At 43.4% G+C, this 23,944-nt stretch overlaps 1 long non-coding RNA gene across 1 annotated transcript; it reads right to left on the bottom strand.

The window, feature by feature from the left end:
* Positions 1 to 820: 820 nt before the first annotated feature.
* Positions 821 to 23,944, bottom strand: LOC140720076 (uncharacterized). The gene is made up of 3 exons (XR_012097093.1): positions 23,827 to 23,944; positions 3,467 to 3,546; positions 821 to 1,900 (listed from the first exon to the last, which is right to left on the bottom strand). It is a non-coding gene; the product is annotated as an uncharacterized lncRNA (long non-coding RNA).

Genomic DNA, 23,944 nt, shown 5'->3' with positions numbered 1-23,944 from the left:
CCTCAATACCTACTCCCCGGCACCATAAAACCGTGCCCTTCAAGTCTTCGTTTCTTTCTTCGTCCAGATTCTGGCTTGGAGGTTCATCAACATCAATCGTTCTCAACCGCAATTAGGTGGGCTGAAAAGCCTCATTCGCTTCATTATGACTCTAATGATGTTGATCAGATGAGGGATGAAGATCTGTAAACGGACTTCAGTGAGTCAGATGCTGAAGAGCAGGACCTAAAGTGTGGCGATCTCGGGAATGATCGTTGTGCCCCGACGTAATAAGTGCAGAATTTCGAAGATTATTCAGTTTTCAATGTGGCTGAGCAGTTAGTGTGGGCTGAGGGAATCTGGCTCTTTGGATCAATAGGTAGGTGGAATCTTTACGGAAGGGACAGTTTGAACCTTCTCTGAAAGTGGACTAATATCCTGGAGGAATAGTTTGTTAATGCAGCATAGTGAGGTTTAAACGAGTGTTGTAGTTTGATAGGAACCAGAGTGCCGGAGCAGTTATTGGGGAAGTTGTGAAACAGATGCTAATGACCTCAAGCAACGTTAGGAATCAAACGGTTAAGCATGGTGTATATAGTGTCCTGACCTTCAAAATGGTCGTCGGCCAGCTGAGATACCTGATCAACTTTGTTAGTGACAAATTTGGTCCTCTGGATGACAAGAATGCTAATGCATGTGGAGTGTCAAAATAAATGGTGGAAGATCCTAAATATTTTCCTCTTCTGTATTTACTCAACTGGTCGGTCAGTCTTAGATAGATAGATAGATAGATACTTTATTCATCCCCATGGGGAAATTCAACCTTTTTTCCAATGTCCCATACACTTGCTGTAGCAAAAACTAATTACATACAATACTAAACTCAGTAAGAACTAACTCATAAAGCATTAATAATAGCTTAAAAATGTTCTTAAGTCCTGGCAGTTGAATTGTAAAGCCTAATGGCATTGGGGAGTATTGACCTCTTCATCCTGTCTGAGGAGCATTGCATCGATAGTAACCTGTCGCTGAAACTGCTTCTCTGTCTCTGGATGGTGCTATGTAGAGGATGTTCAGGGTTTTCCATAATTGACCGTAGCCTACTCAGCGCCCTTCGCTCAGCCACCGATGTTAAACTCTCCAGTACTTTGCCCACGACAGAGCCCGCCTTCCTTACCAGCTTATTAAGACGTGAGGCGTCCCTCTTCTTAATGCTTCCTCCCCAGCACGCCACCACAAAGAAGAGGGCGCTCTCCACAACTGACCTATAGAACATCTTCAGCATATCACTGCAGACATTGAATGACGCCAACCTTCTAAGGAAGTACAGTCGACTCTGTGCCTTCCTGCACAAGGCATCTGTGTTGACCAGTCTTCGGAGGTTCTGTTGTTTTTGATGTGACAGACTTTTAGGGACTAACGGGGGATTTGTGGCATTGCTAATCAGGGACATTTTGATGGCAGTGCTCCATCAGGACAGACTGAAGAGCCCTTCTAGTGTGGTGAAATGGGTGCAAGTGAGAAATAAGAAAGGTTTTAATGGGGCCAAGTTACTGACCACACAATACTCCAAGAGATTTAAATTTGCCAAGAGGTCAAAGTTTTTACAAACATAACGTTTTTATAGTAGGATTTTAAACTTTCAATATATTCACTCGGAGTCCCCTACCGAAACAGGACTAGATGAGATTATGTTTGGAAATGTGTTGAAAAAGGTTTACCTCATCACAATTTGTAAATCCCGATTAGAGTGCCGATCTGCTATTAGGGAATGGGACTGCAAAATGACAGAAATTTGTGTAGGAGAACACATTGCACTCACTGGCCACAGTGCCAATCCTTTGATTGTTCTCATGCAGAAAGATCGATGAGAAACCTGACGATGCGGGAAATCCACGGTGAAGGCCAAGGTGGACAATTACTGCAAATCCAGAAAAGAAAAATCAAATACAAATATGACAACAACGATACCTCGAAATTCCGGTAATAGTTCCCACTTTAAAATTACCATTTCCCCCTCTCATCAATTCTGTGACACTGCCCATCACAAATCCCTGGGGTCCACCCACTTCCCCATGTTCCATGCTCTTCAGCCCTCTCCTATCAGATAGCCCGTTCAGTAGCACTTCAACACTTACATCTACCTTCTTCCATCTTTTTAATACACCTATCCCCATCTCCTTGTGTTCCCTATCACCCACCGCTTTGCACATCTTGCAACCCTCTCTCATTGTTTTGCTACAAATTTTCATATTATTTGTTCCAGTCATGATGACGGATCTTGGCCCGAAACCTCCGCTGCTGGCTACTTGGCAAAGATCCTGCCTGGGCATGCTGAGCTGCGTCAGCATTTCATGCAAATAAACCAGTTCTATTCAGTGAATTGAGATTCTATGTTGGAAAAGTTCCAATTGTAATGTTATCGAAACATAGAAAACATTCAGCACAATACAGGCCCTTCGGCCCACAAAGCTGTGCCAGGCATGTACCTACCTTAGAACTACATAAGCCTTTCCCATAGCCCTCTAAATTTCTTTTATCCAAGTCGCCATCCGGTAGTTCCTTAAAATCAACTATCTTTTCCGGATCCCACACTGTCACCTGCAGTCATTCCACACACTCACCAGTATCTGATTAAAATACTTTCTACTGACATGTCCACTGTATACGCTAATGCTGCGATCATATTTGTCCTACCAAAATGAACCACCTCAGACTTATCTGGCTTGAACTCAATCTGCCATTTCTCAACGCAGTTCTGCATACTATCAAAGGCCCGTTGTAACCCCTGACAGTCCTCCGCACTCTCCACAACACACCCCACCTTTGTGTCATCAGCAAATTTCCTAACACATCGCACCACGTCCTTATCCACTCCATTAACAAAATCCATTAAAAAAACAGCAGTCCCAGAACAGATCCCAGAGGCACAGACCTTCTCCATTCAGAATATGACCCTTCTAGAGCCACTCTTTGCCTTCTCTGATCAGGCCACTACTGGATGCACAAAGCACTATCCCCTTGTTCCGATACCTCCTTACTTTCTCAATAAGCTTTGCATTCACATACCAAATGCCTTGCTGAAAACCATATGCACTACATCTACCAGTGGACCTACATCAGTATGTTTAGTCATTACTCTCAAATTTTCAATCAGGCTCGAAAGGGACAACCTGCCTTTGACAAAGCCATCCTGACTATTCCAAATCATTTTATGCCTCTGCAAATGTTCAGAAATCCTGCATCTTAGCACCTTCTCCATCAACTTCCCAACCACTGAGGTGAGACACATTGGCCTATAACATCCTGGACTCTCCTTACTACCTTTCTTGAATAAGGGTACATCAGAAAAATTTACACTGGTGAATCTGACATCAGTTGTGGGAAAGTTATTGTAAGATATTCTAAGTGACAGGACATAAAGCATTTGCATATTCATGTAATGATTATGGATGGTCAAATGTGAGGAATTTGGCAATGAACTTACCAGGAAAGTGAATGAAGGCGATGTTGTGCTCGATCTGTACATGGACGTCAGCAATTTCTTTCACAAAGTCCCCTGAGAGGCTGGTCCAGAAGATTCAGTCACTTAGTATTCAGGCTGAGATAGCTGATTAGATTAGAACTAATTCTAATTAGATTATAATTTAATAAGCAAAAGTTTAGGCGATATTTTCCCACAGCTTAACAAGGTGTTTTCTCGGAGCCTGCAAGATGCCAGTTCAGAAATTGCCAGGGCCCTTGCAGAGATATTAAATCATACTTAGGGACAGTAAAGCTACCAGAGTTTCGCAGAGTACCTGATGTTGCCCCACTGTTTAAAATAGCCTCGAAACATAAACCAGGGATTTGGACAGCATTCAGAATGACAATTGTTGTGGGAAAGTTATTGGAATAAATTGTAAGTGACCGGACATTACGTACTTGCATAGACATGTAGTGATTAAGGGCTGGTCTCTGATTATGGATGGAGTTTTTCACTGAACTTACCAGGAAAGTGAATGAAGTCGAAGTTGTGGATGTTGCCTACATGGATCTCAGTAACGTTTTTCACAAAGTCCCCGGGGCGGCTGCTCAGGAAGATTCAATCACAAAATATTCAGGATGAGGTAGTTAGTTAGATTTGACCCCAGTCTCTGAGAGAATCCAGAGTGCGTTTGTAGAAGATTGCCCTCGGACTGGAAGCCCGTGTCTACTGGAGTGCCACAGGAATAAGTACTGATTCTATTGACCAGTTATCAACCGAGCTAGCTTTAGAAATTCACAACTCAACTTGTAATTAATCGAAGCTCGCATATTGCCTCTGCAGAAACAACAACGTTGAGATACCTGATCAACTCTGTTAGTGACAAATTTGGTCCTCTGGATGACAAGAATGCTAAGGCATTTGGAGAGTCAACATAAATGGTGGAAGACCCTAAATAATTTCTTCTTCTGTATTTACTCAGCAGATAGGTCATTTTTCGGAGGTTCTGTTGTTTTTGATGTGAAAGACCGTGAGGGACTAAAGGGGGATGTGTGGCATTGCTAATCAAGGATATTGTGATGGCAGTGCTCCATCAGGACAGACTGAAGAGCTCTTCTAGTGTGTTGATATGGGTGCAAGTGAGAAATAAGAAAGGTTTTAATGGGGCCAAGTTACTGACAACACAATATTCCAAGAGATTTAGAGGAATAAATTTGCCAAGAGGACCAAGTTTTTACAAACATAACGTTTCTATAGAAGGATTTTAAACTTTCAATATATTCTCTCGGTGTCCCCTACAGAAAAAGGACTAGATGATATTGTGTTTGCAAATGTGTTGTAAAAGGTTTGCCTCATCACAATTTGTAAATCCCTAATAGAGTGCCGATCTGCTATTAGGGAATGAGACGGCAAAATGACAGAATTTTGTGTAGGGAAGCATTTCGCACTCACTGACCCCAGTGCCATTCCTTTGATCGTTCTCATGCAGAAAGATCGATGAGAAACCTGCGGGAAATCCACGCTTAAGGCCAAAGGAGGCAATTACTGCAACTCCAGAAATCAAAGATCAAATACAAACATGACAACAGCGATACGTCCAACTTCCGGTAATAGTTCCCACTTTACAGTTACCATTTCCCCCTCTCATAAATTCTGTGACCCTGCCCATCACATACCCCTGGGGTCCACCCTTTTCCCCATGTTCCATGCTCTTCAGCCTCTCCTATCAGATAGCCCCTTCTGCAGCACTTCAACACTTACATCTAGCATCTTCCATCTTTTTAATACACCTATCCCCATCTCCTTGTGTTCCCTATCACCCACCGCTTTGCACATCTTGCAACCCTCTCTCATTGTTTTGCTACAAATTTTCATATTATCTGTTCCAGTCATGATGACGGATCTTGGCCCGAAACCTCCGCTGCTGGCTACTTGGCAAAGATCCTGCCTGGGCATGCTGAGCTGCGTCAGCATTTCATGCAAATAAACCCGTTCGAGTCCGTGGGTGGAGATTCTAAGTTGGAAAAGTTCCAATTGTAATGTCATCGAAACATAGAAAACATTCAGCGCAATACAGGCCCTTCGGCCCACAAAACTGTGCCAGGCATGTACCTACCTTAGAACTACATAAGCTTTTCCCATAGCCCTCTAAATTTCTTTGATCCATGTCGCCATCCGGTAGTTCCTTAAAATCAACTATCTTTTCCGGCTCCAACACTGTCACCTGCAGGTCATTCCACACACTCAACAGTATCTGATTAAAATACTTTCTACTGACATGTCCTCTGTATACGCTAATGCTGCGATCATATTTGACCTACCAAAATGAACCACCTCAGACTTATCTGGCTTGAACTCAATCTGCCATTTCTCGGCCCAGTTCTACATACTATCAACGGCCCGTTGTAACACCTGACAGTCCTCCACACTGTCCAGAACACACCCCACCTTTGTGTCATCAGCAAATTCCCTAACGCTTCGCTCCACTTCCTAATCCAAGCCGTGAACAAAATCCATTAAAAAAACAGCGGTCCCAGAACAGATCCCTGAGTCGCACCACACGGCACAGGCCTCCTCCATTCAGAATATGACTCTTCTAGAGCAACTCTTTGCCTTCTCTGATCAGGCCACTACTGGATGCACTAAGCACTATCCCCTTGTTCCGATACCTCCTTACTTTCTCAATAAGCCTTGCATTGACATACCTAATGCCTTGCTGAAAACCATATGCGTTACATCTACCCCTGGACCTACATCAGTATGTTTAGTCACACTCTCAAATTTTCAATCAGGCTCGAAAGGGACAACCAGCCTTTGACAAAGCCATCCGGACTATTCCTAATCATTCTATGCCTCCCCTACTGTTCATAAATCCTGCATCTCAGCATCTTCTCCATCAACTTACCAACCACTGAGGTGAGACACATTGGCCTATAACATCTTCGACTCTCCCTACCACCTTTCGTGAATAAGGGAACATCAGAAAAATTTACACTGGTGAATCTGACATCAGTTGTGGGAACGTTATTGTAAGATATTCTATGTGACAGGACATAAAGCATTTGCATGGTCATGTAATAATTATGGATGGTCAAATGTAAGGAATTTGGCAATGAACTAACCAGGAAAGTGAATGAAGGCGAGGTTCTGCTCGTTCTGTACATGGACCTCAGCAATTTCTTTCACAAAGTCCCCTGGGAGTCTGGTCCAGAATATTCAGTCACTCAGTATTCAGGCTGAGATAGCTAATTAGATTGGAACTAATTTTAATTAGATTATAATTTCATAAGCAAAGGTTTAGGCGATATTTCCCCACAGCCTAACAAGGTGTTTTCTCGGAGCCTGCACGATGCAAGTTCAGAAATTACCAGGGCCCTAGCAGAGATAATGAGTTCATACTTAGGGACAGTAAAAGTACCAGAGTTTCGGAGAGATCCTAATGTTGCCCCACTCTTTGAAAATGCCTCTAAACATAAACCAGGGAATTGTACAGTAGTCAGACTGACAACAGTTGTGGGAAAGTTATTTGAAGAAATTCTAAGTGACCGGACGTAACGAACTTGCATAGACAGGTAATGATTAAGGGCTGCTCACTGATTACGGATGGAGTTTTTCACTGAAATTACCAGGAAAGTGAAAGAAGGCGAAGTTGTGGATGTTTGCCTACATGGACCTCAGCAAGGCTTTTCACAAAGTGCCCTGGGAGGCTGCTCAGGAAGATTCAGTCACTCAGTATTCAGGATGAGGTAGTTAACTAGATTAGACATCGGTTTCTGAGAGAATCCAGAGTGCATTAGTAGTTGATTGCCCACGGACTGGAAGCCCGTGTCTACTGGAGTGCCGCAGGAATAAGTGCTGGGTCTATTGACCATTTATCAACGGAACTAGGTTATGAAATTCACTACACAACTTGTAATTAATCGAAGCTCGCATATTGCCTCTGCAGAAACAACAACGAAACTCTGTTGAAACCGGGCCAACAGCTTAGAACTTGAATACTGTTATCCCCACGTACCAATACTCTGTGAGACAACTTGTCTAGTTTACAACACCGAAATAGGGGATGTACATCTGTCAGAAAAACATAGAAAACCTACAGAACAATACAGGCCTTCGGACCACAACGCTCTGCCGAACATGTACTTCCTTTAAAAATTACCAAGTGATACCATAAACCCTCTATTTTTCTGAGCTCCATGTACCTATCTAGGAGTAGCTTGAAAAAACCCTATCATATCTGCCTCCAGCACCACTGCAGACGACCTATTCCATGCACACACACTCTCTCTGAGTAAAAAAAAAAACACACCCCTGACCTCTCCTCAATACCTACTCCCCGGCACCATAAAACCGTGCCCTTCAAGTCTTCGATTTTTTTTTTCGTCCAGATTATGGCTTGGAGGTTCATCAACAGCAATTGTTCTCAACCGCAATTAGGTGGGCTGAAAAGCCTCATTCTGTTCATTATGACTCTAATGATGTGGATCAGATGAGCGATGAGGCTCTGTAAATGGACATCAGTGAGTCAGATGCTGAAGAGCAGGACCTCCAGGGTTGCGATCTCGGGAATGATCGCTGTGCCCCGAAGTAATGAGTGCAGAATTTGGAAGATTATTCAGTTTCTACGAGGCTGAGCAGTTCGTGTGGGATGAGGGAATAAGGCTCTTTGGATCAATGGGTAGGTGGAATCTTTACGGAACGCACAGTTTGAACCTTCTCTGGAAGTGGACTAATATCCTGGAGGGATAGTTGGTTAATGCTGCATAGTGAGGTTTAAACGAGTGTTGCAGTTTGATAGGAACCAGAGTGCCGGAACAGTTAGTGGAGAAGTTGTAAAACAGATGCTGATGTCCTCAAGCAACGTTAGGAATCAAACGGTTAAGCATTTTGTAAATAGTGTCCTGACCTTCAGAATTGTCGTCGGTAAGCTGAGATACCTGATCAACTTTGTTAGTGACAAATTTGTTCCTCTGGATGACAAGAATGCTAATGCGTTTGGAGAGTCAACTTAAATGGTGGAAGACACTAAATATTTTCTTCTTCTGTATTTACTCAACAGATAGATCAGTTTTCGGAGTTTCTGTTGTTTTTGATGTGACAGACCGTGAGGGTCTAAAGTGGGATGTGTGGCATTGCTAATCAGGGATATTGTGATGGCAGTGCTCCATCAGGACAGACTGAAGAGCTCTTCTAGTGTGTTGATATGGGTGCAAGTGAGAAATAAGAAAGGTTTTAATGGGGCCAAGTTACTCACCACACAATACTCCAGGAGATTTAGAGGAATAAATTTGAAAGAGATCCAAGTTTTTACAAACATAACGTTTTTATAGTTGGGATTTAACTTCCCATATATTCACTCGGAGGCCCCTACCGAAACAGGACTAGATGAGAGAGTGTTTGCAAATGTTTTGAAAAAGGTTTTCCTCATCACAATTTTGAAAACCCGATTAGAGTGCCGATCTGCTATTAGGGAATGTGACTGCAAAATGACAGAATTGTGTGTAGGGGAACACTTTGCACTCACTGGCCAAGGTGCCTATCCTTTGATTGTTCTCATGCAGAAAGATCGATGAGAAACCTGCGGGAAATCCACGCTTAAGGCCAAAGGAGGCAATTACTGCAACTCCAGAAATCAAAGATCAAATACAAACATGACAACAGCGATACGTCCAACTTCCGGTAATAGTTCCCACTTTACAGTTACCATTTCCCCCTCTCATAAATTCTGTGACCCTGCCCATCACATACCCCTGGGGTCCACCCTTTTCCCCATGTTCCATGCTCTTCAGCCTCTCCTATCAGATAGCCCCTTCTGCAGCACTTCAACACTTACATCTAGCATCTTCCATCTTTTTAATACACCTATCCCCATCTCCTTGTGTTCCCTATCACCCACCGCTTTGCACATCTTGCAACCCTCTCTCATTGTTTTGCTCTAAATTTTCATATTATTTGTTCCAATCATGATGACGGATCTTGGCCCGAAACCTCCGCTGCTGGCTACTTGGCAAAGATCCTGCCTGGGCATGCTGAGCTGCGCCAGCATTTCATGCAAATAAACCAGTTCGAGTCCGTGGGTGGAGATTCTATGTTGGAAAGGTTCCAATTGTAATGTCATCGAAACATAAAAAAGATTCAGCGCAATACAGGCCCTTCGGCCCACAAAGCTGTGCCAGGCATGTACCTACCTTAGAACTAAATAATCTTTTCCCATAGCCCTCTAAATTTCTTTGATCCATGTCGCCATCCGGTAGTTCCTTAAAATCACCTATCTTTTCCGGCTCCAACACTGTCACCTGCAGGTCATACCACACACTAAACAGTATCTGATTAAAATACTTTCTACTGACATGTCCTCTGTATACGCTAATGCTGCGATCATATTTGTCCTACCAAAATGAACCACCTCAGACTTATCTGGCTTGAACTCAATCTGCCATTTCTCGGCCCAGTTCTGCATACTATCAACGGCCCGTTGTAACCCCTGACAGTCCTCCGCACTGTCGACAACACACCCCACGTTTGTGTCATCAGCAAATTCCCTAACCCATCGCTCCACTTCCTCATCCACGCCATTAACAAAATCCATTAAAAAAAAACAGCGGTCCCTGAACAGATCCCTGAGGCTCACCACACGGCACAGGTCTCCTCCATTCAGAATATGACCCTTCTAGAGCCACTCTTTGCCTTCTCTGATCAGGCCACTACTGGATGCACTCAGCACTATCCCCCTGTTCCGATACCTCCTTACTTTCTCAATAAGCCTTGCATGGACATACCAAATGCATTGCTGAAAACCATATGCGTTACATCTACCCCTGGACCTACATCAGTATGTTTAGTCACTCTCTCAAATTTTCAATCAGGCTCGAAAGGGACAACCAGCCTTTGACAAAGCCATCCAGACTATTCCTAATCATTCTATGCCTCCCCTACTGTTCATAAATCCTGCATCTCAGCATTTTCTCCATCAACTTACCAACCACTGAGGTGAGACACATTGGCCTATAACATCCTCGACTCTCCCTACCACCTTTCTTGAATAAGGGAACATCAGAACAATTTACACTGCTGAATCTGACATCAGTTGTGGGAACGTTATTGTAAGATAATCTATGTGACAGGACATGAAGCATTTGCATGGTCATGTAATAATTATGGATGGTCAAATGTAAGGAATTTGGCAATGAACTTACCAGGAAAGTGAATGAAGGCGAGGTTGTGCTCGTTCTGTACATGGACCTCAGCAATTTCTTTCACAAAGTCCCCTGGGAGGCTGGTCCAGAATATTCAGTCACTCAGTATTCAGGCTGAGATAGCTAATTAGATTGGAACTAATTTTAATTAGATTATAATTTCATAAGCAAAGGTTTAGGCGATATTTCCCCACAGCCTAACAAGGTGTTTTCTCGGAGCCTGCACGATGCAAGTTCAGAAATTACCAGGGCCCTAGCAGAGATAATGAGTTCATACTTAGGGACAGTAAAAGTACCAGAGTTTCGGAGAGATCCTAATGTTGCCCCACTCTTTGAAAATGCCTCTAAACATAAACCAGGGAATTGTACAGTAGTCAGACTGACAACAGTTGTGGGAAAGTTATTTGAAGAAATTCTAAGTGACCGGACGTAACGAACTTGCATAGACAGGTAATGATTAAGGGCTGCTCACTGATTACGGATGGAGTTTTTCACTGAAATTACCAGGAAAGTGAAAGAAGGCGAAGTTGTGGATGTTTGCCTACATGGACCTCAGCAAGGCTTTTCACAAAGTGCCCTGGGAGGCTGCTCAGGAAGATTCAGTCACTCAGTATTCAGGATGAGGTAGTTAACTAGATTAGACATCGGTTTCTGAGAGAATCCAGAGTGCATTAGTAGCTGATTGCCCACGGACTGGAAGCCCGTGTCTACTGGAGTGCCGCAGGAAAAAGTGCTGGGTCTATTGACCATTTATCAACGGAACTAGGTTATGAAATTCACTACACAACTTGTAATTAATCGAAGCTCGCATATTGCCTCTGCAGAAACAACAACGAAACTCTGTTGAAACCGGGCCAACAGCTTAGAACTTGAATACTGTTATCCCCACGTACCAATACTCTGTGAGCCAACTTGTCTAGTTTACAACACCGAAATAGGGGATGTACATCTGTCAGAAAAACATAGAAAACCTACAGAACAATACAGGCCTTCGGACCACAACGCTCTGCCGAACATGTACTTCCTTTAAAAATTACCAAGTGATACCATAAACCCTCTATTTTTCTGAGCTCCATGTACCTATCTAGGAGTAGCTTGAAAAAACCCTATCATATCTGCCTCCAGCACCACTGCAGACGACCTATTCCATGCACACACACTCTCTCTGAGTAAAAAAAAAAACACACCCCTGACCTCTCCTCAATACCTACTCCCCGGCACCATAAAACCGTGCCCTTCAAGTCTTCGATTTTTTTTTTCGTCCAGATTATGGCTTGGAGGTTCATCAACAGCAATTGTTCTCAACCGCAATTAGGTGGGCTGAAAAGCCTCATTCTGTTCATTATGACTCTAATGATGTGGATCAGATGAGCGATGAGGCTCTGTAAATGGACATCAGTGAGTCAGATGCTGAAGAGCAGGACCTCCAGGGTTGCGATCTCGGGAATGATCGCTGTGCCCCGAAGTAATGAGTGCAGAATTTGGAAGATTATTCAGTTTCTACGAGGCTGAGCAGTTCGTGTGGGATGAGGGAATAAGGCTCTTTGGATCAATGGGTAGGTGGAATCTTTACGGAACGCACAGTTTGAACCTTCTCTGGAAGTGGACTAATATCCTGGAGGGATAGTTGGTTAATGCTGCATAGTGAGGTTTAAACGAGTGTTGCAGTTTGATAGGAACCAGAGTGCCGGAACAGTTAGTGGAGAAGTTGTAAAACAGATGCTGATGTCCTCAAGCAACGTCAGGAATCGAACGGTTAAGCATGGTGTAAATAGTGTCCTGACCTTCAGAATTGTCGTCGGTAAGCTGAGATACCTGATCAACTTTGTTAGTGACAAATTTGTTCCTCTGGATGACAAGAATGCTAATGCGTTTGGAGAGTCAACTTAAATGGTGGAAGACACTAAATATTTTCTTCTTCTGTATTTACTCAACAGATAGATCAGTTTTCGGAGTTTCTGTTGTTTTTGATGTGACAGACCGTGAGGGTCTAAAGTGGGATGTGTGGCATTGCTAATCAGGGATATTGTGATGGCAGTGCTCCATCAGGACAGACTGAAGAGCTCTTCTAGTGTGTTGATATGGGTGCAAGTGAGAAATAAGAAAGGTTTTAATGGGGCCAAGTTACTCACCACACAATACTCCAGGAGATTTAGAGGAATAAATTTGAAAGAGATCCAAGTTTTTACAAACATAACGTTTTTATAGTTGGGATTTAACTTCCCATATATTCACTCGGAGGCCCCTACCGAAACAGGACTAGATGAGAGAGTGTTTGCAAATGTTTTGAAAAAGGTTTTCCTCATCACAATTTTGAAATCCTGATTAGAGTGCCGATCTGCTATTAGGGAATGGGACTGCAAAATGACAGAATTTTGTGTAGGGGAACACTTTGCACTCACTGGCCAAGGTGCCTATCCTTTGATTGTTCTCATGCAGAAAGATCGATGAGAAACCTGCGGGAAATCCACGCTTAAGGCCAAAGGAGGCAATTACTGCAACTCCAGAAATCAAAGATCAAATACAAACATGACAACAGCGATACGTCCAACTTCCGGTAATAGTTCCCACTTTACAGTTACCATTTCCCCCTCTCATAAATTCTGTGACCCTGCCCATCACATACCCCTGGGGTCCACCCTTTTCCCCATGTTCCATGCTCTTCAGCCTCTCCTATCAGATAGCCCCTTCTGCAGCACTTCAACACTTACATCTAGCATCTTCCATCTTTTTAATACACCTATCCCCATCTCCTTGTGTTCCCTATCACCCACCGCTTTGCACATCTTGCAACCCTCTCTCATTGTTTTGCTACAAATTTTCATATTATCTGTTCCAGTCATGATGACGGATCTTGGCCCGAAACCTCCGCTGCTGGCTACTTGGCAAAGATCCTGCCTGGGCATGCTGAGCTGCGTCAGCATTTCATGCAAATAAACCCGTTCGAGTCCGTGGGTGGAGATTCTATTTTGGAAAAGTTCCAATTGTAATGTCATCGAAACATAGAAAACATTCAGCGCAATACAGGCCCTTCGGCCCACAAAACTGTGCCAGGCATGTACCTACCTTAGAACTACATAAGCTTTTCCCATAGCACTCTAAATTTCTTTGATCCATGTCAACATCCGGTAGTTCCGTAAAATCAACTATCTTTTCCGGCTCCAACACTGTCACCTGCAGGTCATTCCACACACTCAACAGTATCTGATTAAAATACTTTCTACTGACATGTCCTCTGTATACGCTAATGCTGCGATCATATTTGACCTACCAAAATGAACCACCTCAGACTTATCTGGCTTGAACTCAATCTGCCATTTCTCGGCCCAGTTCTACATACTATCAACGGCCCGTTGTAACACCTGACAGTCCTCCACACTGTCCAGAACACACCCCACCTTTGTGTCATCAGCAAATTCCCTAACGCTTCGCTCCACTTCCTAATCCAAGCCGTGAACAAAATCCATTAAAAAAACAGCGGTCCCAGAACAGAACCCTGAGTCGCACCACACGGCACAGGCCTCCTCCATTCAGAATATGACTCTTCTAGAGCAACTCTTTGCCTTCTCTGATTAGGCCACTACTGGATGCACTAAGCACTATCCCCTTGTTCCGATACCTCCTTACTTTCTCAATAAGCCTTGCATTGACATACCTAATGCCTTGCTGAAAACCATATGCGTTACATCTACCCCTGGACCTACATCAGTATGTTTAGTCACACTCTCAAATTTTCAATCAGGCTCGAAAGGGACAACCAGCCTTTGACAAAGCCATCCAGACTATTCCTAATCATTCTATGCCTCCCCTACTGTTCATAAATCCTGCATCTCAGCATCTTCTCCATCAGCTTACCAACCACTGAGGTGAGACACATTGGCCTATAACATCTTCGACTCTCCCTACCACCTTTCGTGAATAAGGGAACATCAGAAAAATTTACACTGGTGAATCTCACATCAGTTGTGGGAACGTTATTGTAAGATATTCTATGTGACAGGTCATAAAGCATTTGCATGGTCATGTAATAATTATGGATGGTCAAATGTAAGGAATTTAGCAATGAACTAACCAGGAAAGTGAATGAAGGCGAGGTTGTGCTCGTTATGTACATGGACCTCAGCAATATCTTTCACAAAGTCCCTTGGGAGGCTGGTCCAGAAGATTCAGTCACTCAGTATTCAGGCTGAGATAGCTAATTAGATTGGAACTAATTTTAATTAGATTATAATTTCATAAGCAAAGGTGTAGGCGATAATTCCCCACAGCCTAACAAGGTGTTTTCTCGGAGCCTTCAAGATGCAAGTTCACAAATTGCCAGGGCCCTAGCAGAGATAATGAGATCATCCTTAGGGACAGTAAAGCTACCAGAGTTTCGGAGAGTTCCTAATGTTGCCCCACTCTTTGAAAATGCCTCTAAACATAAACCAGGGAATTGTACAGCAGTCAGACTGACAACAGTTGTGGGAAAGTTATTTGAATAAATTCTAAGCTACCGGACGTAACGTATTTGCATAGTCATGTAATGATGAATGGCTGCTCACTGATTATGGATGGAGTTTTTCACTGAATTTACCAGGAAAGTGAATGAAGGCGAGGTTCTGCTCGTTCTGTACATGGACCTCAGCAATTTCTTTCACAAATTCCCCTGGGAGGCTGGTCCAGAATATTCAGTCACTCAGTATTCAGGCTGAGATAGCTAATTAGATTGGAACTAATTTTAATTAGATTATAATTTCATAAGCAAAGGTTTAGGCGATATTTCCCCACAGCCTAACAAGGTGTTTTCTCGGAGCCTGCACGATGCAAGTTCAGAAATTACCAGGGCCCTAGCAGAGATAATGAGTTCATACTTAGGGACAGTAAAAGTACCAGAGTTTCGGAGAGATCCTAATGTTGCCCCACTCTTTGAAAATGCCTCTAAACATAAACCAGGGAATTGTACAGTAGTCAGACTGACAACAGTTGTGGGAAAGTTATTTGAAGAAATTCTAAGTGACCGGACGTAACGAACTTGCATAGACAGGTAATGATTAAGGGCTGCTCACTGATTACGGATGGAGTTTTTCACTGAAATTACCAGGAAAGTGAAAGAAGGCGAAGTTGTGGATGTTTGCCTACATGGACCTCAGCAAGGCTTTTCACAAAGTGCCCTGGGAGGCTGCTCAGGAAGATTCAGTCACTCAGTATTCAGGATGAGGTAGTTAACTAGATTAGACATCGGTTTCTGAGAGAATCCAGAGTGCATTAGTAGCTGATTGCCCACGGACTGGAAGCCCGTGTCTACTGGAGTGCCGCAGGTATAAGTGCTGGGTCTATTGACCATTTATCAACGGAACTAGGTTATGAAATTCACTACACAACTTGTAATTAATCGAAGCTCGCATATTGCCTCTGCAGAAACAACAACGAAACTCTGTTGAAACCGGGCCAACAGCTTAGAACTTGAATACTGTTATCCCCACGTACCAATACTCTGTGAGACAACTTGTCTAGTTTACAACACCGAAATAGGGGATGTACATCTGTCAGAAAAACATAGAAAACCTACAGAACAATACAGGCCTTCGGACCACAACGCTCTGCCGAACATGTACTTCCTTTAAAAATTACCAAGTGATACCATAAACCCTCTATTTTTCTGAGCTCCATGTACCTATCTAGGAGTAGCTTGAAAAAACCCTATCATATCTGCCTCCAGCACCACTGCAGACGACCTATTCCATGCACACACACTCTCTCTGAGTAAAAAAAAAAACACACCCCTGACCTCTCCTCAATACCTACTCCCCGGCACCATAAAACCGTGCCCTTCAAGTCTTCGATTTTTTTTTTCGTCCAGATTATGGCTTGGAGGTTCATCAACAGCAATTGTTCTCAACCGCAATTAGGTGGGCTGAAAAGCCTCATTCTGTTCATTATGACTCTAATGATGTGGATCAGATGAGCGATGAGGCTCTGTAAATGGACATCAGTGAGTCAGATGCTGAAGAGCAGGACCTCCAGGGTTGCGATCTCGGGAATGATCGCTGTGCCCCGAAGTAATGAGTGCAGAATTTGGAAGATTATTCAGTTTCTACGAGGCTGAGCAGTTCGTGTGGGATGAGGGAATAAGGCTCTTTGGATCAATGGGTAGGTGGAATCTTTACGGAACGCACAGTTTGAACCTTCTCTGGAAGTGGACTAATATCCTGGAGGGATAGTTGGTTAATGCTGCATAGTGAGGTTTAAACGAGTGTTGCAGTTTGATAGGAACCAGAGTGCCGGAACAGTTAGTGGAGAAGTTGTAAAACAGATGCTGATGTCCTCAAGCAACGTCAGGAATCGAACGGTTAAGCATGGTGTAAATAGTGTCCTGACCTTCAGAATTGTCGTCGGTAAGCTGAGATACCTGATCAACTTTGTTAGTGACAAATTTGTTCCTCTGGATGACAAGAATGCTAATGCGTTTGGAGAGTCAACTTAAATGGTGGAAGACACTAAATATTTTCTTCTTCTGTATTTACTCAACAGATAGATCAGTTTTCGGAGTTTCTGTTGTTTTTGATGTGACAGACCGTGAGGGTCTAAAGTGGGATGTGTGGCATTGCTAATCAGGGATATTGTGATGGCAGTGCTCCATCAGGACAGACTGAAGAGCTCTTCTAGTGTGTTGATATGGGTGCAAGTGAGAAATAAGAAAGGTTTTAATGGGGCCAAGTTACTCACCACACAATACTCCAGGAGATTTAGAGGAATAAATTTGAAAGAGATCCAAGTTTTTACAAACATAACGTTTTTATAGTTGGGATTTAACTTCCCATATATTCACTCGGAGGCCCCTACCGAAACAGGACTAGATGAGAGAGTGTTTGCAAATGTTTTGAAAAAGGTTTTCCTCATCACAATTTTGAAATCCTGATTAGAGTGCCGATCTGCTATTAGGGAATGGGACTGCAAAATGACAGAATTTTGTGTAGGGGAACACTTTGCACTCACTGGCCAAGGTGCCTATCCTTTGATTGTTCTCATGCAGAAAGATCGATGAGAAACCTGCGGGAAATCCACGCTTAAGGCCAAAGGAGGCAATTACTGCAACTCCAGAAATCAAAGATCAAATACAAACATGACAACAGCGATACGTCCAACTTCCGGTAATAGTTCCCACTTTACAGTTACCATTTCCCCCTCTCATAAATTCTGTGACCCTGCCCATCACATACCCCTGGGGTCCACCCTTTTCCCCATGTTCCATGCTCTTCAGCCTCTCCTATCAGATAGCCCCTTCTGCAGCACTTCAACACTTACATCTAGCATCTTCCATCTTTTTAATACACCTATCCCCATCTCCTTGTGTTCCCTATCACCCACCGCTTTGCACATCTTGCAACCCTCTCTCATTGTTTTGCTACAAATTTTCATATTATCTGTTCCAGTCATGATGACGGATCTTGGCCCGAAACCTCCGCTGCTGGCTACTTGGCAAAGATCCTGCCTGGGCATGCTGAGCTGCGTCAGCATTTCATGCAAATAAACCCGTTCGAGTCCGTGGGTGGAGATTCTATTTTGGAAAAGTTCCAATTGTAATGTCATCGAAACATAGAAAACATTCAGCGCAATACAGGCCCTTCGGCCCACAAAACTGTGCCAGGCATGTACCTACCTTAGAACTACATAAGCTTTTCCCATAGCACTCTAAATTTCTTTGATCCATGTCAACATCCGGTAGTTCCGTAAAATCAACTATCTTTTCCGGCTCCAACACTGTCACCTGCAGGTCATTCCACACACTCAACAGTATCTGATTAAAATACTTTCTACTGACATGTCCTCTGTATACGCTAATGCTGCGATCATATTTGACCTACCAAAATGAACCACCTCAGACTTATCTGGCTTGAACTCAATCTGCCATTTCTCGGCCCAGTTCTGCATACTATCAACGGCCCGTTGTAACACCTGACAGTCCTCCACACTGTCCAGAACACACCCCACCTTTGTGTCATCAGCAAATTCCCTAACGCTTCGCTCTACTTCCTAATCCAAGCCGTGAACAAAATCCATTAAAAAAACAGCGGTCCCAGAACAGAACCCTGAGTCGCACCACACGGCACAGGCCTCCTCCATTCAGAATATGACTCTTCTAGAGCAACTCTTTGCCTTCTCTGATTAGGCCACTACTGGATGCACTAAGCACTATCCCCTTGTTCCGATACCTCCTTACTTTCTCAATAAGCCTTGCATTGACATACCTAATGCCTTGCTGAAAACCATATGCGTTACATCTACCCCTGGACCTACATCAGTATGTTTAGTCACACTCTCAAATTTTCAATCAGGCTCGAAAGGGACAACCAGCCTTTGACAAAGCCATCCAGACTATTCCTAATCATTCTATGCCTCCCCTACTGTTCATAAATCCTGCATCTCAGCATCTTCTCCATCAGCTTACCAACCACTGAGGTGAGACACATTGGCCTATAACATCTTCGACTCTCCCTACCACCTTTCGTGAATAAGGGAACATCAGAAAAATTTACACTGGTGAATCTCACATCAGTTGTGGGAACGTTATTGTAAGATATTCTATGTGACAGGTCATAAAGCATTTGCATGGTCATGTAATAATTATGGATGGTCAAATGTAAGGAATTTAGCAATGAACTAACCAGGAAAGTGAATGAAGGCGAGGTTGTGCTCGTTATGTACATGGACCTCAGCAATATCTTTCACAAAGTCCCTTGGGAGACTGGTCCAGAAGATTCAGTCACTCAGTATTCAGGCTGAGATAGCTAATTAGATTGGAACTAATTTTAATTAGATTATAATTTCATAAGCAAAGGTGTAGGCGATAATTCCCCACAGCCTAACAAGGTGTTTTCTCGGAGCCTTCAAGATGCAAGTTCACAAATTGCCAGGGCCCTAGCAGAGATAATGAGATCATCCTTAGGGACAGTAAAGCTACCAGAGTTTCGGAGAGTTCCTAATGTTGCCCCACTCTTTGAAAATGCCTCTAAACATAAACCAGGGAATTGTACAGCAGTCAGACTGACAACAGTTGTGGGAAAGTTATTTGAATAAATTCTAAGCTACCGGACGTAACGTATTTGCATAGTCATGTAATGATGAATGGCTGCTCACTGATTATGGATGGAGTTTTTCACTGAATTTACCAGGAAAGTGAATGAAGGCGAGGTTCTGCTCGTTCTGTACATGGACCTCAGCAATTTCTTTCACAAATTCCCCTGGGAGGCTGGTCCAGAATATTCAGTCACTCAGTATTCAGGCTGAGATAGCTAATTAGATTGGAACTAATTTTAATTAGATTATAATTTCATAAGCAAAGGTTTAGGCGATATTTCCCCACAGCCTAACAAGGTGTTTTCTCGGAGCCTGCACGATGCAAGTTCAGAAATTACCAGGGCCCTAGCAGAGATAATGAGTTCATACTTAGGGACAGTAAAAGTACCAGAGTTTCGGAGAGATCCTAATGTTGCCCCACTCTTTGAAAATGCCTCTAAACATAAACCAGGGAATTGTACAGTAGTCAGACTGACAACAGTTGTGGGAAAGTTATTTGAAGAAATTCTAAGTGACCGGACGTAACGAACTTGCATAGACAGGTAATGATTAAGGGCTGCTCACTGATTACGGATGGAGTTTTTCACTGAAATTACCAGGAAAGTGAAAGAAGGCGAAGTTGTGTGGATGTTTGCCTACATGGACCTCAGCAAGGCTTTTCACAAAGTGCCCTGGGAGGCTGCTCAGGAAGATTCAGTCACTCAGTATTCAGGATGAGGTAGTTAACTAGATTAGACATCGGTTTCTGAGAGAATCCAGAGTGCATTAGTAGCTGATTGCCCACGGACTGGAAGCCCGTGTCTACTGGAGTGCCGCAGGTATAAGTGCTGGGTCTATTGACCATTTATCAACGGAACTAGGTTATGAAATTCACTACACAACTTGTAATTAATCGAAGCTCGCATATTGCCTCTGCAGAAACAACAACGAAACTCTGTTGAAACCGGGCCAACAGCTTAGAACTTGAATACTGTTATCCCCACGTACCAATACTCTGTGAGACAACTTGTCTAGTTTACAACACCGAAATAGGGGATGTACATCTGTCAGAAAAACATAGAAAACCTACAGAACAATACAGGCCTTCGGACCACAACGCTCTGCCGAACATGTACTTCCTTTAAAAATTACCAAGTGATACCATAAACCCTCTATTTTTCTGAGCTCCATGTACCTATCTAGGAGTAGCTTGAAAAAACCCTATCATATCTGCCTCCAGCACCACTGCAGACGACCTATTCCATGCACACACACTCTCTCTGAGTAAAAAAAAAACACACCCCTGACCTCTCCTCAATACCTACTCCCCGGCACCATAAAACCGTGCCCTTCAAGTCTTCGATTTTTTTTTTCGTCCAGATTATGGCTTGGAGGTTCATCAACAGCAATTGTTCTCAACCGCAATTAGGTGGGCTGAAAAGCCTCATTCTGTTCATTATGACTCTAATGATGTGGATCAGATGAGCGATGAGGCTCTGTAAATGGACATCAGTGAGTCAGATGCTGAAGAGCAGGACCTCCAGGGTTGCGATCTCGGGAATGATCGCTGTGCCCCGAAGTAATGAGTGCAGAATTTGGAAGATTATTCAGTTTCTACGAGGCTGAGCAGTTCGTGTGGGATGAGGGAATAAGGCTCTTTGGATCAATGGGTAGGTGGAATCTTTACGGAACGCACAGTTTGAACCTTCTCTGGAAGTGGACTAATATCCTGGAGGGATAGTTGGTTAATGCTGCATAGTGAGGTTTAAACGAGTGTTGCAGTTTGATAGGAACCAGAGTGCCGGAACAGTTAGTGGAGAAGTTGTAAAACAGATGCTGATGTCCTCAAGCAACGTCAGGAATCGAACGGTTAAGCATGGTGTAAATAGTGTCCTGACCTTCAGAATTGTCGTCGGTAAGCTGAGATACCTGATCAACTTTGTTAGTGACAAATTTGTTCCTCTGGATGACAAGAATGCTAATGCGTTTGGAGAGTCAACTTAAATGGTGGAAGACACTAAATATTTTCTTCTTCTGTATTTACTCAACAGATAGATCAGTTTTCGGAGTTTCTGTTGTTTTTGATGTGACAGACCGTGAGGGTCTAAAGTGGGATGTGTGGCATTGCTAATCAGGGATATTGTGATGGCAGTTGGGTGCAAGTGAGAAATAAGAAAGGTTTTAATGGGGCCAAGTTACTCACCACACAATACTCCAGGAGATTTAGAGGAATAAATTTGAAAGAGATCCAAGTTTTTACAAACATAACGTTTTTATAGTTGGGATTTAACTTCCCATATATTCACTCGGAGGCCCCTACCGAAACAGGACTAGATGAGAGAGTGTTTGCAAATGTTTTGAAAAAGGTTTTCCTCATCACAATTTTGAAATCTTGATTAGAGTGCCGATCTGCTATTAGGGAATGGGACTGCAAAATGACAGAATTTTGTGTAGGGGAACACTTTGCACTCACTGGCCAAGGTGCCTATCCTTTGATTGTTCTCATGCAGAAAGATCGATGAGAAACCTGCGGGAAATCCACGCTTAAGGCCAAAGGAGGCAATTACTGCAACTCCAGAAATCAAAGATCAAATACAAACATGACAACAGCGATACGTCCAACTTCCGGTAATAGTTCCCACTTTACAGTTACCATTTCCCCCTCTCATAAATTCTGTGACCCTGCCCATCACATACCCCTGGGGTCCACCCTTTTCCCCATGTTCCATGCTCTTCAGCCTCTCCTATCAGATAGCCCCTTCTGCAGCACTTCAACACTTACATCTAGCATCTTCCATCTTTTTAATACACCTATCCCCATCTCCTTGTGTTCCCTATCACCCACCACTTTGCACATCTTGCAACCCTCTCTCATTGTTTTGCTACAAATTTTCATATTATTTGTTCCAGTCATGATGACGGAACTTGGCCCGAAACCTCCGCTGCTGGCTACTTGGCAAAGATCCTGCCCGGGCATGCTGAGCTGCGTCAGCATTTCATGCAAATAAACCAGTTCGAGTCCGTGGGTTGAGATTCTATGTTGGAAAAGTTCCAATTGTAATGTCATCGAAACATAGAAAACATTCAGCGCAATACAGGCCCTTCGGCCCACAAAACTGTGCCAGGCATGTACCTACCTTAGAACTACATACGCTTTTCCCATAGCCCTCTAAATTTCTTTGATCCATGTCAACATCCGGTAGTTCCTTAAAATCAACTATCTTTTCCGGCTCCAACACTGTCACCTGCAGGTCATTCCACACACTCAACAGTATCTGATTAAAATACTTTCTACTGAGATGTCCTCTCTATACGCTAATGCTGCGATCATATTTGACCTACCAGAATGAACCACCTCAGACTTATCTGGCTTGAACTCAATCTGCCATTTCTCGGCCCAGTTCTACATACTATCAACGGCCCGTTGTAACACCTGACAGTCCTCCGCACTCTCCACAACACACCCCACCTTAGTGTCAACAGCAAACTTCCTAACCCATCGCCCCACTTCCATATCCCCGCCATTTACAAAATCCATTAAAAAAAAAACAGCGGTCCCTGAACAGATCCCTGAGGCGCACCACACGGCACAGGCCTCATCCTTTCAGAATATGGCCCTTCTAGAGCCACTCTTTGCCTTCTCTGATCAAGCCACTACTGGATGCACAAAGTACTATCCCCTTGTTCCGATACCTCCTTACTTTCTCAATAAGCCTTGCATGGACAAACCAAATGCCCTGCTGAATACCATATGCACTACATCTACTGCTGGACCTACATCAATATGTTCAGTCATACCCTCAAATTTTCAATCAGGCTCGAAAGGCACATCCTGCCTTTGACAAAGCCATCCGGACTATTCCTAATCATTCTATGCCTCCCCTACTGTTCATAAATCCTGCATCTCAGCATCTTCTCCATCAACTTACCAACCACTGAGGTGAGACACATAGGCCTATAACATCCTGGACTCTCCCTACTACCTTTCTTGAATAAGGGAACATCAGAAAAATTTACACTGGTGAATCTGACATCAGTTGTGGGAAAGTTATTGTAAGATAGTCTAAGTGACAGGACATAAAGCATTTGCATAGTCATGTAATGATTATGGATGGTCAAATGTAAGGAATTTGGTAATAAACTTACCAGGAAAGTGAATGAAGGCGAGTATTTGCTCGTTCTGTACATGGACGTCAGCAATATCATTCACAAAGTCCCCTGGCAGGCTGGTCCAGAAGATTCAGTCACTCAGTTTTCAGGCTGA

Source organism: Hemitrygon akajei, unplaced genomic scaffold, assembly GCF_048418815.1.
Source record: "Hemitrygon akajei unplaced genomic scaffold, sHemAka1.3 Scf000036, whole genome shotgun sequence".
Lineage (NCBI taxonomy): Eukaryota > Metazoa > Chordata > Chondrichthyes > Myliobatiformes > Dasyatidae > Hemitrygon > Hemitrygon akajei.
Note: the sequence above shows the minus strand (reverse complement) of the source record. Positions and strands in the feature narration are given on the sequence as shown.